We start from the raw sequence: 18460 nt of genomic DNA, 5'->3' as shown, positions 1-18460 counted from the left end.
TCTGAACCTTATACATTTTTTTCAATTTTTTGAAAATCACTTCCAGTCGGGAGTTATCTCCCTTTTATCAAAATTCAGAGGACCTCCTTGTCTGCGATGGAACTCAAAAACGGCTTAAGCTAGAGCACTGAAATTTTCAGTGATGATAGAAGACATGTTGCCATTTTGCACCTGGGTTTGGATATTTTCCGGAAGTGCTTAGTATGGAAGCTCGGTAGGGGTCAAAATTTAGGACACGAATTATGATTGAATTTTTGAGACATTTTGTATCATATCTTTTAAAGTATAATTATTTTGTAAAAACATACTGAACAATATTTGTGCAGAATGACAAGATCTTCAATATGATATCAAGAAAAAAGGGCTGACTTATCATATTAGGGGCCGAGAGGGGCCGAAAGTATTAAATCAATAACTCTTTAACGATTAATATTTTGGTATACATTACTGAAGCAAAAATGTTTATCTTAACAATTTACAACTGCATATTATAATATTTATGTCATATGTTACATAATAAGGGGCCATAAGGGAAGAGAATGCCAAATCTTTGGCACTATATATTTCGAAAGTGGGAAATATTTTGATAAGCAATATTGAATAAAAGATGTTCAAAATAATGTTCTAAACAATATTTAACCTTTCAATTTTTGCTAAACTTCCCCATTAAGGAGTTGAAGGGCTGGCCCCTAAATATATCTTTTGCAAATATCTCGGAAACGAAAAAGAATTTCTGAATAGTTGTTGAACAAAAAGTGTTCAAAATCATGACAGCTTTAAAGTGATATGAAGAAAAAGGGGCTGGCCCCTCAAAATAGGGGCTGAGAGGGGCCAAAAGTCTTTGATCAATAATTCTTTAACGATCAATATTTTGTAATACATTACTGAAGCAAAAATGTTCATCTCAACAATTTATAACTATATATTATGATATTCACGTCATATGTTACATAATTAGGGGCCATAAGGGGCCAGAATGCTAAATCTTTGATGCCTTATATATCAAAAGTTGGAAATATTTTGATAAGCAATATTGAATAAAAGATGTTCAAAATAATGTTCTAAACAATATTTAACCTTTCAATTTTTGCTAAACTTCCCCATTAAGGAGTTGAAGGGCTGGCCCCTAAATATATCTTTTGCATATAGCTCGGAAACGAAAAAGAATTTCTGAATAGTTATTGAACAAAAAGTGTTCAAAATCATGAGAGCTTTAAAGTGATATGAAGAAAAAGGGGCTGGCCCCTCAAAATAGGGGCTGAGATGGGCCGAAAGTCTTTGATCAATAACTCTTTAACGATCAATATTTTGTAATACATTACTGAAGCAAAAATGTTCATCTCAACAATTTACAACTATATATTATGATATTCACGTCATATGTTACATAATTAGGGGTCATAAGGGAAGAGAATGCCAAATCTTTGACGCCTTATATCTCAAAAGTGGGAAATATTTTGATAAGCAATATTGAACAAAAGATGTTCAAAATAATATTCTAAACAATATTTAACCTTTCAATTTTTGCTAAACTTCCCCATTAAGGAGTTGAAGGGCTGGCCCCTAAATATATCTTTTGCATATAGCTCGGAAACGAAAAAGAATTTCTGAATAGTTATTGAACAAAAAGTGTTCAAAATCATGAGAGCTTTAAAGTGATATGAAGAAAAAGGGGCTGGCCCCTCAAAATAGGGGCTGAGATGGGCCGAAAGTCTTTGATCAATAACTCTTTAACGATCAATATTTTGTAATACATTACTGAAGCAAAAATGTTCATCTCAACAATTTACAACTATATATTATGATATTCACGTCATATGTTACATAATTAGGGGTCATAAGGGAAGAGAATGCCAAATCTTTGACGCCTTATATCTCAAAAGTGGGAAATATTTTGATAAGCAATATTGAACAAAAGATGTTCAACATAATATTCTAAACAATATTTAACCTTTCAATTTTTGCTAAACTTCCCCATTAAGGAGTTGAAGGGCTGGCCCCTAAATATATCTTTTGCATATAGCTCGGAAACGAAAAAGAATTTCTAAATAGTTGTTGAACAAAAAGTGTTCAAAATCATGAGAGCTTTAAAGTGGTATGAAGAAAAAGGGGGCTGACCCATTAAATAAGGGGCTGAGAGGGGCCGAAAGTATACACTCAATAACTCTTTAATGATCAATATTTTGTATTATGTTACTGAAGCGAAATAGTTCATCTTCACACACTTTATCTAAATAACATGATGTTGATATCATATATTACACAGTTAGGAGTCTTTAGGGGGGCAGATTGCATAATCTTTGGCGCAATATATCTCGAAAAGGAAGAATATTTTGATAAACAGTATTGAACAAAAGACGATCAAAATAATATTCTGAACAATATGCACTCTTTCAATTTTTGCTAGACGTCCCCATTTAGGACTTGACGGGCCGGCCTTTAATATTTCTTTTGCATATATCCCGAAAACAAAAAAAGAATTTCTGACTAGTTGTTGAACAAAAAGTGTTCAAAATCATGAGAGCTTTAAAATGATATCAAGAAAAAGGGGCTGACTTCTCACATTAGGGGCCAAGAAGGGCCGAAAGTCTTTAATCTATATTCCTTTAATGATCAATATTTTGTAAAACATTATTAAAGCAAAATTGTTCGTCTTAACAATTTATTTATATCATTATATTTGAACAAAAATCTCAGTAAAATTCTTATCTCATCTTATCAAAAATCGGACAGAAGACCCACTCGTTGCTCGCAACGAGATCTCATCTAGTTAAGGTCTTCCGTCTTCAGCGGAAGACCTTCTTGTTATTCTTCGGTTTCTTTTCCACTGTTTTTCTTATTATTTTTTTTCTTACTGATTTTGTGCACGCAATTTCTCGAAAACGGTTCGCTTGATTTTCATGAAATTTTCAGGTCTGATAGAACATTAAAAAATCTTGATACATATTTTTTTATTTTGATGACGTCACTTCCGGTCCTAAGATTTTTGCGATTTAGTGATTTTTGGAGGGTCAGTTTGTCCGCAGGTTTTCTAAGAAACCACTCATCACAGGAACATGAAACTTTTAGGGAAGACAGAGTAATATATGTAGATCTGTAATACGTAGTTAACTTTCACCGGAAGTGCCACACGTCGACGCTCGCTATGGCCTGAAAAAAGTCATATCGAAAGTTTCAAAATTTCGAACACTTTCTGTACGATATCTTTTTACTTGGAAATATTTTGTTAAAACATATATAACAAAATTTGTGCAGAATTACAAGATCTTTTAAATGATATCTCGAAAAAAGGGCTGGCCCCTAAAATAAGGAATCTAAAGGGGCCAAAATATTTTTCCTGATATCTCAAAAAGTATTTAGAATTTGTAATATTTCAAAGAAGCAAAGTTGTTCAACATGACAAGTAGCAGCTTGCGAGATCATCAAAATACGTCGAATGACGTTACTTCGATTCCGGCTAAACAGGAAGTAGTAGAAAATAGCTTATTTTCACAGATATTGGTACAGTGCTGCTATCCCACAAGTTGACATGGGATGGAATTGAATAGGATTCAGGACTGAGGATTCACGATAGAAACATATACTAATTAATCCAATCCAATCCTATCCTATCCTATCCTGTATCGTACAGCCTTCAGATTGGAGTAAAGGTTAATTCATATTTCAAAATAAATTACAGAAACGCAAAAGGACATAGAACGTTTACAAAAGAAATATTTATAAAATCACAAAAGAAAATAAACTTTTTTTTTCTTAACACACATTTATTCTATTACCTTCGAGTAATATGGCGTACGATCTAAACGTGAATGATCACCGGAAGAAGTTTCGGATGTAAACAAAGAAGAGATCGGACATCAAAAGATCATATTTCTTCAGCATGTTTGGATGATTAATTCGATTCCTACTTGTGTTACAGTTCAATAACATGTTTCTCTGTTAAATGTGCTCTGTTTGTCTGGATAATTCCACGAACCGTCAGCGGCGGACTATAACAGATCATAATCGCAGTTGTTTGGTGCAAGACTATGTAAGTATACTACATACTGTTAATGTGTGCATGTTTATACATATCTCTCCCTTTAAGCAATGTTTTAATGACTTGAACTATTAAAATTTTATTCTATTGTAATAAACACAGAAATTGGATGCGGAAAAAAGAGGTTGTGTAGAAAGGGGACGGGTAGGGGGTTTAAATATTTACAAATACTTTGTCACATGATCAGATGTATTACACCTTTTTCGGTTGTTATTGCTATATAATCATTTCCCTACTGTTGTTAAAAAAATATTTTTTCTTATCTGATTGCAATTTAAAATAATTAAATGCAGAATCATCTTGATCATTTCTTATGCTACTGTCAGCAGGTCCAGCACAATCTCTTGATTAAGCTATATAGCTTGAAATAGCTATATAGCTTTATTAAGCTATTCAAAATAGCTTGATAAAGCTATTTATATGCAGATTTTCACAAAAATGTTATATGTACAAAATAGACAAAAAGTCGCAAGTATTTGACTATTCATATATGTAATATGGGTTATCAAATCAACAACCCAAATCAAATATAGTTCTAACATTACAGCATTTGAATACTTTCAAGCAAAAGATGAATTTCCATTGTTTGGGTAACTGTACACTACCTTGTGTGCGGTGAGGCATGGAAAAGTAAGATTGCTTCTCATTGTAATGAATTATTACCAATCAATTAACTTGTTGACCATAATTGACCTCCTTTATAATTTCATTGAAGAAGTAACTGTATCAATTGCTTTATATAGCCCCAAATCTTTTAGAACTCTGAGTACAAAGACTCTTTAGGAGATGCAATTTGATGAGTGATTTTTACATGCATTATTTTCATAAGAGTTCAAGGTTGAATATCATCACTGCACCAAGGTGCGACTTTTTGTGCATACTTGGAAAATAACACATTTGAGAAAAAAGTGTGATAAAATAGCTAAATCAAGCTATTCTGAATAGCTTAATAAAGCTATATAGCTAAATCAAGCTATATAGCTTAATCAAGAGATTGTGCCGGACCTGGTCAAACATGTACTCATATTAGTTAGCAAGTCAACGAGATGAAATGAATTATAATCTACAAGTAAATTATGTAAACTATGATTGTTTAATTAAGATATGAGTTATGACTATGAAGTTGCAGTATAAGATTTGATTTTGCTTGATTTCTTTAAAATTAATGCATTACTCTGGGAGAGAAAAAGGTGAAATTAAGACAATTGTACATGAAATGAGAAAGTTAATCACAATCAAATACAGTATTAATGTATAATGTATATGACAAAATTTTTTTCTTCAGGACAATCCTGCAAATTTGCAGCTGTACAAATTGCACTTATCTCATCTGCTGCTGGAATAAATAATGTAAGATTTTCAAACCAGTGTCCAAGAGCCCCCTAGAGTTTGAAATGAAGGTGTTCTTTATTAAGGAGATCAGTGTGTGATGTATTTGTTTTCTGTGCATTGATGACATTTGTGAAACTGTTTGGTTACTTTATGACCATCTCTCTGACAACTACTTTGACATTTGAAATTCAATTTGAGCGACGGACAAGCAGACCAAATAATATGCATGCAAAACATTATGCAATTGTAATAAGACATTGATAAACTTCAATTTAAACAAACTAGATGTACATGTATCTTTGAGCTTGGCATTGAAATACATGTATACTTTACATGGACACTTTAATGAATTTGTCTCATGATAATGAACATTCAATTGTTATACATTGTAAATATAAATTGTAGATAATATGTATTTGGTCCAATATATATAATTATATTTATATTCACTGAAAAAAGGAATTACCCTGAATAAATATTGTGAACTTGGTCATTTATTTTTATTCCTCATTTAGATACTGAATAACATTCAAGATCAAATGTCAAGGTCAAAAACAAGATTTACTTAAATTTGGGTTATAAATACTGTAACAACTGTGGACTCTTATGCATGTTTTATAAGATCTAAGGAATATGTGTGAGCTGACTACAAAAATTATTGCTGTCAACCTGTCTGACTATGAAGATTTAAGAAAATGTTTTCTGTTAAACATAAATTGATTAAATTCTCACACATAAATATTTTTTTTAATTAAGATACACTTGTACGGCACTGAACTGACCATAAATTGAGAACAAACTGAAGCGAAATAAGAAATTTTAACATTTTGAATATCTTGATTTTTATTTAGCAAACATGATGAAAATGTTGCATGTTTGTAAAATATTCACATACAAACAAATGATGAACTGAACATTTCAAACAAGAATAACTTCAATAAGAAATATAAAACAAATTTTTATCATACATTTAAAATTGAATATAATAAGACAATTTAACTTATTTAATAAATGAATGTAAACATATTCTTGATCTAAATTTTGACTTGTCTGTTCTCGGTTTATGGTCTTGTCATATCTTGAAGTTCTTATTTAGATTTACATCAAAAGTAAAATCTAATATACAGCTGATATAGGTGCAGTTAGATCTATATGTTCATGATGCCCAGTTAAGGGAAAAATAAAGTTTTGCATAAATTTTACATGAACAGATGAAACATACACTTGTTAAAACATCAAACAAATCCTACTTTCGTCATTATTTAGTATGTGTAGACATGATAGAGAAATTGTTTCTTCAATGGGTACGGTTATAATTCAGTGTACCTACCCCACATGAAAGATTTGGTATTCGTGGTCTGATTCTTATAAAGAGTTTAAATTTTGTTCCTTTTGTCTACTTTATCATAACATTAGAAAAGTATCTGCAATCTTTATTGTTTCCCCCTTTTTCTCTCTTTTTGTAGAGAACAAATTCGAAAAGAAATCACAAATACCTTGACGTCTCCCGATCATTGTTAGTATGTAAAATTAAACACAAATAAAGTTTAATTATATTTTTTCTTCAATTCTTCTGAATTCCAATTTCTTCACATGTTCGCTAGATCAATACTTGCCTGCGTTTTATTACAATCCTTTTGTTTACATTTTAACTGGTTACTCGCAAATTAATCTGTGAGAGGTGTCGGAAATTAATGGACGTCGATCTCAATTATTTTTTCTCCATGAAAATTTATTACATTTAAATTAATAACCCTAATGTAGATTTTCCGTAAGATCCGTGGAATTCCATAACAAATTCCGTGGAATTCCATGGAAAAAGTGTTCCATGGAATTCCGAGGAATTCTCGAGAGTATTGGGACGGAACTTTTTTGGAATGGTATGGAATTTCAAATCTAGCCTGGAAAAGAGCGGAACAATGCCAGAATAGAAATTTGCGGAAATAGCTGGAAATCCATGGAATTCCAGGATATTTGGAAATCTATGGAATTCCACGGAAATCCAAGGAATTCCAGGAAAATACAAAAACTGGAATAATCAAAATAATTTAAGGGCCAAATAATTACAAAAAAAAAATGACTACATCACAATTTTTCATAAATCAAATCTATATTTTCAAAATAAAAAATCATTTTTGCTTTACAATGTGTTTGGGGACAAATATTGCATACACACTTCTATGTATAATGAAAGCACAAATTTTAAAAAGTATTATCAATGAAAGTATTTTACATCAAAGATTATTTAAACAATGTTAAAAATCCACAGAAAAATATCATTACTGGATGATCACCTTGGTTTAATTAATGAGAATTATTATAATATACATGCATGTACATGTAGTAAATTACGGTCTGCATGAGAAACAAATGACCTTTGGTTAAAGAAAATCCTTTGTACCTAGAGTAATCTCAAACATATGACATTTTTTAATAATAAAACAAAATAGATTTAAAAAAAAAACATTAATTATGACCTTTTGCTTCATTGAATGACCTTGGGAAAGGTCACTAAAGCCTTAACAGGGTATATTTGCAACATTTGTATACAGTTACAATGATCTTCCAGTGGTCCATATACATTTACCATACAAAGTTAATGACTAGAATGACAAACATATGTATTAAGTACACAAATATCTACTACACAACTATATTTGAAAGATCCCATAAAATCAACACATGCTATTTTTTTCCCCAACATGCCCCAAGATCCTAATTATTGAGGGTCCTAAACTTCTGAAGTATTGGCTAGAATCACTTCCTCACTGGTTCTGTTAGAGGGTGGTCAGATAATTGGTGTCACGAATGGATTCACTTTTGGTACGACGGCTTCAAAAGCTCAGCAAGTTTGATGTTGATCATTCCCAAAGACACTTCAAACTTTTCTTGCTCAATTTCTGAAAGAAAAGATTACCATAAAGATGTATGATATCTATGTCATGTATAAATATATGACAAATAATAAACTAAAGCTATATAAGACAATTGGTTCTTTCAACCTGGCAGATCAGTTTAATACTGTAGAATAGGAATTTATTATCTTGTAATTTTTCGTTCAGATTAGGATTGATTTCTTTTTAAACTAATGGAAGTTGTGAAATTAAAAAAAAATAAAGAGACATGATTGTGTCTAAGTTAATTAACCTTGAATATGAGAGAGAACATTGTAAATTACATAAACTATGTACCCTTAAAAACATTCAGCAAATAAAGTTAAGGTATGAAAAAAAGTACATTAGTAAATATAATTTATATACCATATAAAACATTCAGTTTTGCCTTGTCAATGGCTCGTCTTTTGTCTCTTAAGCTTCTGATTAAAAGCACCTTGAACAGGAGTTTGGACGCCTATGCTGCCTTTGATATATTATCCTCCATATCAGCTTACTCCGTTAACTGACCCTTGAAAAGAGGAAAAGACGAATTTATAGGCATATGTAATTGCTTTAAATGCACATTGGTTAATTTACAATGTAACAAAAATATAGACAAAGCAAATAACATAAAGTGAATATATAGAATACATTTGTTCTAGGCTTCAAACATGCAAATACATGTACATGTACATACACTTTATTTTTGAAAAATTAAGAAAATATTAAATAAACTGTTATAAATACATGTAACTTCCATGCCTCAACAATTCAGTATTGAGTAAGATAATATATTAGTACATGTATACATGTACTTCTTTATTTCTGGAAATTTATATCTGCGACTAAGGTTATAGGTTTGTGTAAGAATATGATGAATGACATTGACAAGGCGTAGGTAAAAACTTGTGAACAGGACAGAGAACTGACATAGGAAACAAGTTAAAAGCAACAACTTCTTAAAATAACTAAAATATATTTGAAAGAGTGGAGTCTAAGGTTCATAATAACTTTTCTCAATGCCTGGCTAACATTGATAAACACATAATTTCAATTCTTTTGATTTTATTGATTAGGAAAATGATTAAAAAATCTTACCTTTGTGTAAATTTCCATACAGCTCTCTCGCTCTTGTCCTTTTTGTGAGCATTCCTGTAAATAATGCATGCATGATTTTATGTCATAGAGTATAGTCATTTTTAATATTTATACTTAAATAAAATGTAAAATGATTATGCATGTAGCATTTAGCATGTTTAGATTACCTGTCAAAAGTTATAATTGTTATGCATTATTAAGGAATTAAGAATATAAACCTCTTGTTACTTGCTCAATAAAAAAATCTTACGCTATAAAACATTAATTAATAAAAACAATGTTAGTTTATTTGTGCTGAATGATAATTTGAGCAGGCTCTCACCATTCTCACAAGCTAGGTGACTGAATGACTTAGCATCTACATCTACATATTAGGACATTTCATCAAACTTGATGATTATATGCCGGCGCTGTGCAAATCGAGTACTTCAGCTATAAAATAATAAAAGTAAGTGCTGTGAATGATCATGAACATGCATTAAAAAATAGATACAATTATTTACAATGTACTCTGTAAATGTAAGTAGTACATGTACTAAGGAATGTTATTAGCTAATAATTCGGACCAGAGTTCTGAACTGGCCCCAAAGAGGCTGCCGACACCACTGAGCATGGAAGAGAAATAAATTTCCATAATGGGGGGGGGGGGGGAACTATATTTAAATTATCTGTGCAAGTACTAAAGGTCTGAAAGTAAGGAAGACTTGAAATGCCTTTGTTGGTGGTAGTCTGTGAAACTAAATAGAGGCTTGGGTCTACCGCAACTAAGTTGTGCACAACTTTATATCACATAGACAGCTTATAGAGCATTATTAGTCTACCACCGTCTACACGTTTTTTCTTTGTTGTAAACATGGTTAAGATAGCAAATTTAGATGTTGCATGTTGCAACATATTGGAGACACTAATAGTGTTATGATGTCTGTGTACGATGTAACATGGACTGTCGTGGTGCAATTGGCAACGTGCCACTAGCATATATAGCGAGGTCTAAGGACATGCACGAACGGAGGAAATTCGGGTTGAAATCCACACATTGTTCAAACATATTTTGATAAGAGATGTTTAGAGTTGTACAATAATTATTAAAGAAATGAAACTCGCCCTAATGGTTTCATCGTTGGGCATTCTATGTGTGTGGTGCCCAGACTGAGGAACAGTCAATTATCCATTCAACTTCAAGAACACATAAAATACTGATTACTGTACATTGTACCTACCGGGTCTTAAAATGTCTGCATCTTTTGTCAAAATACAAATTCCATTCCAAGCTAATAATGACAGCAGTTCCCTTCTTCGTGACACTCTCTTTCCTTCTGTCCAACAATACAACATGGCAGCCGAATTGTTGAATTTTGGCGGGCTGTAGTTTAAATTAATTGTTCATCGAGCCCGACATCGATCCCGACGTAATTGTACTATGAGCCGACAGTTTAAGAAAAAATTCTAAGTTATTTTCCACAGCTTTCCAGAGCAGAAAATGTCTAAGTTTCTCATTTTATCAGCTTTTCCATAGAATTCCACAACTTTCCACACCTCAAAATGTCTAAGTCCAAATTTGTTATTCAAATTCCAAAAGATTCCAAAAACTTCCAAAAACACTTTTAGACTCTTGTATGGAAATGTTTGGAATTCCATGGAATTCCAAAACTTTTCCAAACCCTTTGGAAAATCTACATTAGGGAACACAACTATAACTGATTTTTATTTGATGGTCATTTTATAATTTTTTTTTTCATTTTGTCAAATTAACTTTTTAATATTAAAAAAAAAACAGAGCAGCAGGATAGGATAGGATAGGATTAGACTAAAATCACAGGATAGGATTGTAGATGCAGGATTCACGATAGGATAGGATAGGATTGTCAACTTATAGGATAGCAGCACTGTATTGAATTGAATTATGCATGTCACAGAGGATGTCTGATTGTATTTCCTGTCGAGTATCGTCTCTTTTGTCAACTTCCGGCTAAACCGGAAGTAACTATAAATGACGTATTTCTGCAGATATCAACATAAAATCAAATGATTGAATTCAACCAAGACTTTTGACCCAATTTTCTATAGATTGGGGTCACTTCCGGTCAAACCGAAAATAGTCGTGATATGCTTTATTTAACGAAAATCAGCATAAAAATCATAAAAAACTAAATACAGATCGACATAATTTTTGATCTGGAGGCCTTCATTTTAACGAACACTTTACTTTCATTTATACATCTTACAAGCAGGGCTTCTGAAAATCGGACGGAAGACCTACTCGTTGCTTTGCAACGAGCTTTGCTCTAGTTATTATTATTATTCTTTTTTCATAGTACGGCCGATATCTCAGCTGTGAGTGGACGGATTTCAAAGATTATTTCAGGGAAGATGCATCATGAGAATATCTCCAGACGTGTTTTTCATTTTTTGAAAAATCACTTCCGTTCGCGATTTTTGGGGAAATTTGTTTTTTTTAAATGGAATTTTGTCCGTTAATTTTCTCGAGAACGGCTAAAGATATGAAATTGAAACTCATGGACGTAATAGAGCATAGAATGGAGATATGGTGATCGACTTTTATTTTTTTGTCGTTCTTACTTCCGGTCGCGAACGGAAGTGAATTCAAAAATGTTAAATTTGCAACTTTTTTGTTTTTCAATATTTTTCTTTGAAATTTACAGGGTTAATAGAGAGTTTTGTAAAAATTCTATGTATGTTTTCATCATTTTGATTGATGCATTTATTGCAAAGATATGACCGATCCAAACTTTCTCGTATGTTGCGGGTTCGATTCCTGCAGGGGCGGGAGATTGTTTCTCTCTTTTTTCAGTTGTAAATAATAATTGTCTCCGTGAAGACATGTATGATAGTTTTTGCTTATTTCTGAAAGCTTTGTTAAGAGAGATTCTACAGAAAACCTTTAATAATTATGATCTATGTTGAAAGAATGTGTTACATAAACGCTAACGAAAAATACCTTCAATAAAGTATTAAATGAAGTGAGATAGCATAGCGTTCTGGAGAAACGTTCGGTCGGAAGACCACTTGTTGCCCTAGCAACAAGAAACGCATCTAGTTAAGGTCTTCCGTTTTCACGGAAGACCTTATAGTGATTCTACTGTTTCTTATTATTATTATTATTATTATTATTTTTTTGACCAAATTTTGTGCAGGCGTTTTCTCGAAAACTATTCAGTGGTTTTACGTGAAACTTTCAGGAAAAATTAGTCATTGTATGAAGTTTGTTCATCACAAGGAAAATTTGGAAAATTCCATTCTGGTTCCAAGTTACGGGCAATTTCCTGATTTTTAAATGGAATGTTGTCCGCGAATGTTCTCAAGAACGGTTAAAGATATGAACTGGAGACTTATTGGAGAGCATAGAACGTGACATTTTAATTTGTGGAATCGCCTTTTCGTTCGTCGTCGGCACTTCCGGTCGTGTACGGAAGTGATCAAAGAAATCGTAAAATTTCAACTTTCCTTTTTTGAATTAAATCCTATATCACATTATTGCATCTTTTGTGTAGTTTCGAAATATGTTGGTCCCACCGGAAACAAAAACGTCAACTTCCGGCTATAAGAGAAAAACTACATAATTTAAGTATTTTTCTTTCCCATTAATATCTTTTGTAGATAAAGTATTTGAAATGAATTTTTAATATGTTATTCAGACAGCAAATATCTAGAGTAACCTCAAATATCTTTCAAAAATTCACTTCCGGTCGCGTGTTTTTCCGTCCTCAAAATGAGAAGTTGTGTGTGCAAGATCTCGGAAACGGTAAGAGATTAAGACACCAGACTTATATGAGCAACAGACCTTAAGATGTAGCCAAAACCACTTGGGTTCAGAGCGTCAGCCGTCACTTCCGGTCGTCACGGGAGGTGATCAAAGAAATCAAAAATTTCAACTTTTCTTTTTTTATTTAAGAATTGCATCACTTTATTGCATCTTTTTCGCAGATTCGAAAGATATTGGTCCCACTGGAAACAAAAACGACAACTTCCGGTTATAGGAGAAAAACTACAAAATTTGCGTATTTTACTTTCCTATAAATATTCTTTATACATAACGTATTTGTTATGAATTTTAAATATGTTTTTCAGAATGCAAAGGTCTAGAATAACCTCAAATATCTTTCAAACATTCACTTCCGGTCGCGTGTTTTTTTGTCCTCAAAATGAGAATATTGTCTGAGCGAGATCTCAAAAACAGGTAAAAGATTAAAACACCAGACTTATATGAGCAGCAGAACTTGAGGAGTAGGCAAAACCATTTTGGTTAAACGCGTCAGTCGTAACTTCCGGTCGCCAAAGGAAGTGATCAAAGAAATCAAAAATTTTAACTTTTTTTTTTTTTTAAATTGAAGTTAGCATCACTTTATTGCATCTCTTTCGCTGTATTGAAATATGTTAGTTTCCACCGGAAACAAAAACGTCAACTTCCGGTTTTAGATGATAAACTACGTTATTTCGATATTTAACTTTCTCATAAATATTGCTTAACGATAAAGTACTTGAAATGTTTTTATGCATTTTGTAGATACTGCAAATGTATAGAGAAACGTCAGAGATTTTTTTTTAATAAAATTCACTTCCGGTCGCGTGTTTACCTGTCCTCAGAATTAGAATTTGTTCTCACAATATTGCTCGGCAACAGTAAACGACTGAAGTCTAAAACTTTCAGAACTGATAGTCAGTCATCATTTTATTTGAATTGCGAGGAAATCTTGTATCGTCGTTACTTCCGGTCGTGACAGGAAGTTATGCAAAAAAGTGAATGGTTAATGGTTAGCACGTTGAATTTCACGCTGACAACCAGGGTTAAATCTCCAGAGTGTCTGAATTTCTTTTATCACCTTTTCAGCTTGGATTTACGTTTTTATTTTCAAAATCAGACGGAAGACCTCTCATTGCTCGCAATGAGTTTCTAGTTATTATTATTTTTCTTCCTGGGTACTTTTTTGTCCGTGAGTGATCTCCGAAACTACACATCCGATTGAGGTGAAACCTTTTTAGGGTTAATAGGAATGTTATGTAGATTTGCGGAACGAAGGTCATTTTGCGCGCACGTGCATGCACGTGCGTGCGCGTGCAATGAGTAAAATGACCAATATACTTGATATAGCCATAACTTTCATATCTTTTGATGAAATACTTTGACACTCAGAATATAAGGATATATTAATAGTGTAGACAAGATGACATGGTCAGAATGCGCATGCATGCACGTGCGCGCATGCGCATTGATTGAAATAACCAATACAATTGATATAGACTTAACTTGTACATTTTTTGATGAATTGCTTTGAAACTCAGAATATAAATATATATTAGAAGTGTAGACAAGAAGACTTGATCCACGCACACATGCATGCACGTGCGTGCGCGTGCAATGAGTAAAATGGCCAATATACTTGATATAGCCATAACTTTCATATCTTTTGATAAAATGCTTTGATACTCAGGATATCATGATATATTAATAGTGTAGACAAGATGACATGTCAGAATGCACATGCATGCATGTGTGCGCATGCGCAATGATTGAAATAACCAATACAAATGATATAGACTTAACTTGTACTTTTTTTGATGAATTTCTTTGAAACTCAGATTATAAATATATATTAGAAGTGTACACAAGATGACATGATCAGCGCACACATGCATGCACTTGCATGCACGTGCGTGCGCGTGCAATGAGTAGAATGACCAATATACTTGATATAGCCAAAACTTTCATATCTTTTGATGAAATACTTTGATACTCAGAATATAAGGATATATTAATAATATAGACAAGATGACACGGTCATCATAGACATGCATGCACGTGTGCACGCTTGCAATGCGTAAAATAACAGATATACTTCATATAGCCGATTTTTTTTTTATCTTTTGATGAAATTTGAATATAAAGATGTTTTAAAAGTGTAGACAAGTTGACATGGTCATTTTGTACATGCATGCCCGTGCACGCGCGTGTAATGCGTAAAAAAAACCCTATATCTTGATTGCCTTCTTTAATGAAGCTTACAGGGAATAAGACACCAAAAGGAAGTTGGGGAGCGTTTGGGGAACATCTGTAACGGTCCCCGTTAAAATTAATACTAGTTTATAATATGTCTGTTTGTTGATTCATGTAAACTGTTGCCATCGTTGAGACTCATCTAATAAATACGGAATCCTTCATCATTTGTTTTATCTCTGGAATTGCATATTGGTGGACCTTCGGGAATACGGCACACCTATGCTTTGTTTTTACCTCACGGCCACACAGCGCCTCTACCTATACCTCGTACCCCCCTACGCCAACGTTCCCTCACCCCGTTCGTTAAAAAATTCATGATGTAAAATGCCAAATAAAAATATTACCCCTATAAAGCAACAAAACGCAAAATTTAGTCATATTCCGGACCTTTTTTTGGGGGGTGGGGGGTGGGGTGGGGTGGGGAGGGGGTCCTTACTGTGTTTACTTGTCTAAATATTCAAGACTGTATACTTAAGAAAACAACATGTGCCTTAGCATTGAACCTTTAGAACTAAATCCTCTTCAAGATAATAATTTTCGAATCATGTATGAAGTTTTTTTTCTTTTCACATGCCTTAAAACATATGTGAACAAGAGATGTTTGGGAAACACTTCTGCCCCCCCCCCCCCCCCCCCCCCCCCCCCGGGCCCATAATTGGAATTTTTCTAAGTCCAAGGGGCATAACTCTGTCAAAAATTGCTCGATCGTACCCCAAACAGAACTTGACCTAGATATTATGATAAATCTGTATACCAAATTTCATTTCAGTATGTGCAACCTCTGCGAAGAAAATGAACGGAAACTTTTGGTGGACCAACAGACAGACCGACCGACAGACAGCAGCAAAGAAATATGCCCTCCCTCCTTCGAAGGGGGGGGGGGCATAAAAATGTATTATTTATCAATAAGGTATTCAATAAAATAAAGAAACAAATGTCTAAAAGATGATATTGACAATACAATTTTTTGAAAAATTATAACTTTTAGAATTGAGAAATGCCTTTCTTCAGAGCAGGCAATTGTCCTCGCCTTGTACGCCTCCTTTCTTTTGATTAATCTTGACATATCTATACCAAGATATAACACCAAATTAAAACATAGGTAATCAAAGCTTACGAAGGTCACCTCGATGAATGTTATCTATTAGTTAGGCAAATCTCACATCATATTTTTTTTCTTATTAGTGTACATCCCAAGATCAATATTCATGCAAGTCTGGTTTAAGTAGGACTTATAGTTACTTGGAAATAGACCTGCTCAAAAAACTTTTAAACTGTTTAGTAACCAAGAAAATTTTGGTCAGTTCCAACATCCAAAGCAAGTCTGGAAGATTTCATCCTCAGATGCACCAAATATGCAACTTTAATCATAACAGGCCAAAATATTACATAGCTGCTCCAAAAGCATTACCCTGGTCACTCATCTGGAAAATGTAGGTCAGATTCAGAATCCAAAGCAAGTCTGGAAGTGTCTATCCCTAGATACGTACATCATCCATGCTAATTTGGTAAAAATATGGCTAAAATTCACTCTTGTGGAAAATTTAGGTCGGATCCAGCATCCAAAGCAGGTTGGTTAGTGTACATCCCTAGAAACATCATCCATGGAAGTTTGGCCTAGGTTGGGCTTATAGTTACTTGGGAATGGACCTGCTCCAAAATCTTAACCTGGTCACTCATGTGGAAAATCTATGTCGGATCTAGCCGATACCTGTGACAATAAAGCAGTCAGGTGTAACGAATGCGAAGAGTATATCCCGGTGCTGATATTGTAGATAGTAATATCGACAAGAGGCCCAAGGGCCTTGAATCGCTCTTCTGATAAACTGTACAACCTATCACTTCTATTTGAAGCCTCTAAGTATCCTGTATATTTAGATAAAACCTTGAAATTCCAAAGGTAGGTCATCATGACCTACAATTTAGATAAAACACTCTAAGCCAATTAGTACCTGAGAGTAAGTCATCTAGACCTACTTATCACTTTTCATTCTCTGAGGTCCAAATATGCATCAACTAAGTTTGATGATTCTAAGCCAATTAATACCTAAAATATTTTAAAAATTATAACCATAAAATTTCAAAAGTAGGTCACAGTGACCTACTTTTCAGAGGACAGACTTTGAGTTTGGTGATTCTAAGCCAATTAGTACCTAAAAGTATTTAAATAAAGCAATAAAATTTCAAAAGTAGGACATGATGACCTACTTTTCAGTTGTTGTACCCCTAGGACCCAAGATGCATCAACTGAACAAAAATTGAAGATTCTAAGCCAATGAGTACATGAAATATTTAATTAATGCTATAAATTTTCAAAAGTAGGTTACATTAACCTACTTTTCGGTTGTTTTTTTTCTCTGAGGACCCAAGATGCATCAACTGACAAAGATTGATGATTCTAAGCCAATTAGTACCTGGAATATTTAATCATAGCCATATAAATTGAAAAATACGTCACAGTGACCTACTTTTCAGTCAACCTACTTCGAGGACCCAAGATACATCACCTGACAAATTTTGATGATTGTAAGCCAAATAGTACCCAAAAATATTAAATACAGCCATAAAATTTCAAAAGTAGGTCACGGTGACCTACCTTTCAGTTGTCGTACTCCAAGGACACAAGATGCATCAACTGACAAAGTTTGATGATTCTAAGCCAAATAGTACCTAAATATTTAAATAAAGCCATAAAATTTCAAAAATAGGTCACAGTGACCTACTTTTCAGTTGACGTTTTTTGAGGATCCATGATGCATCAACTTACAAAGTTTTATGATCATAGGCCTTAAAATGTCCAAATTATGCCTCTAAAACGCTTTGAAATTAAATGCCTGCAAAGTTAAAAAAGTAGGTCACTGTGACCTACTTTTTAATAAATATGTTTTATGGCCCCAAGATGCATTATCTTACAAGATTTAATGATTCTAAACCTCTCAGTATTCGAATTAATGACCTCAGTTGTTTTGAAAAAGATTACCCATAAAATTGATTGATTGACTGTATGTTGTTTTACGTTCAATTCGAGAATTTTTCACTCATATAGAGACGTCACCATATACCGGTGAAGGGCTTCAAATTTTGACCTTTACTCGGCAC

At 33.2% G+C, this 18460-nt stretch overlaps 1 long non-coding RNA gene across 1 annotated transcript; it reads right to left on the bottom strand.

Moving 5' to 3' along the window:
• Positions 1-7424: 7424 nt before the first annotated feature.
• Positions 7425-10860, bottom strand: LOC133196181 (uncharacterized). Its single transcript, XR_009722283.1, has 5 exons — positions 10566-10860; positions 9668-9777; positions 9346-9399; positions 8632-8776; positions 7425-8271 (listed from the first exon to the last, which is right to left on the bottom strand). It is a non-coding gene; the product is annotated as an uncharacterized LOC133196181 (long non-coding RNA).
• Between the last annotated feature and the right edge of the window lie 7600 nt (positions 10861-18460).

This window comes from Saccostrea echinata, unplaced genomic scaffold (assembly GCF_033153115.1).
Source record: "Saccostrea echinata isolate AGI-Se365-2 ecotype Australia unplaced genomic scaffold, CSIRO_AGI_Sech_v1 ptg000030l, whole genome shotgun sequence".
In the NCBI taxonomy this organism is placed as follows: Eukaryota; Metazoa; Mollusca; class Bivalvia; order Ostreida; family Ostreidae; genus Saccostrea; species Saccostrea echinata.
Note: the sequence above shows the minus strand (reverse complement) of the source record. Positions and strands in the feature narration are given on the sequence as shown.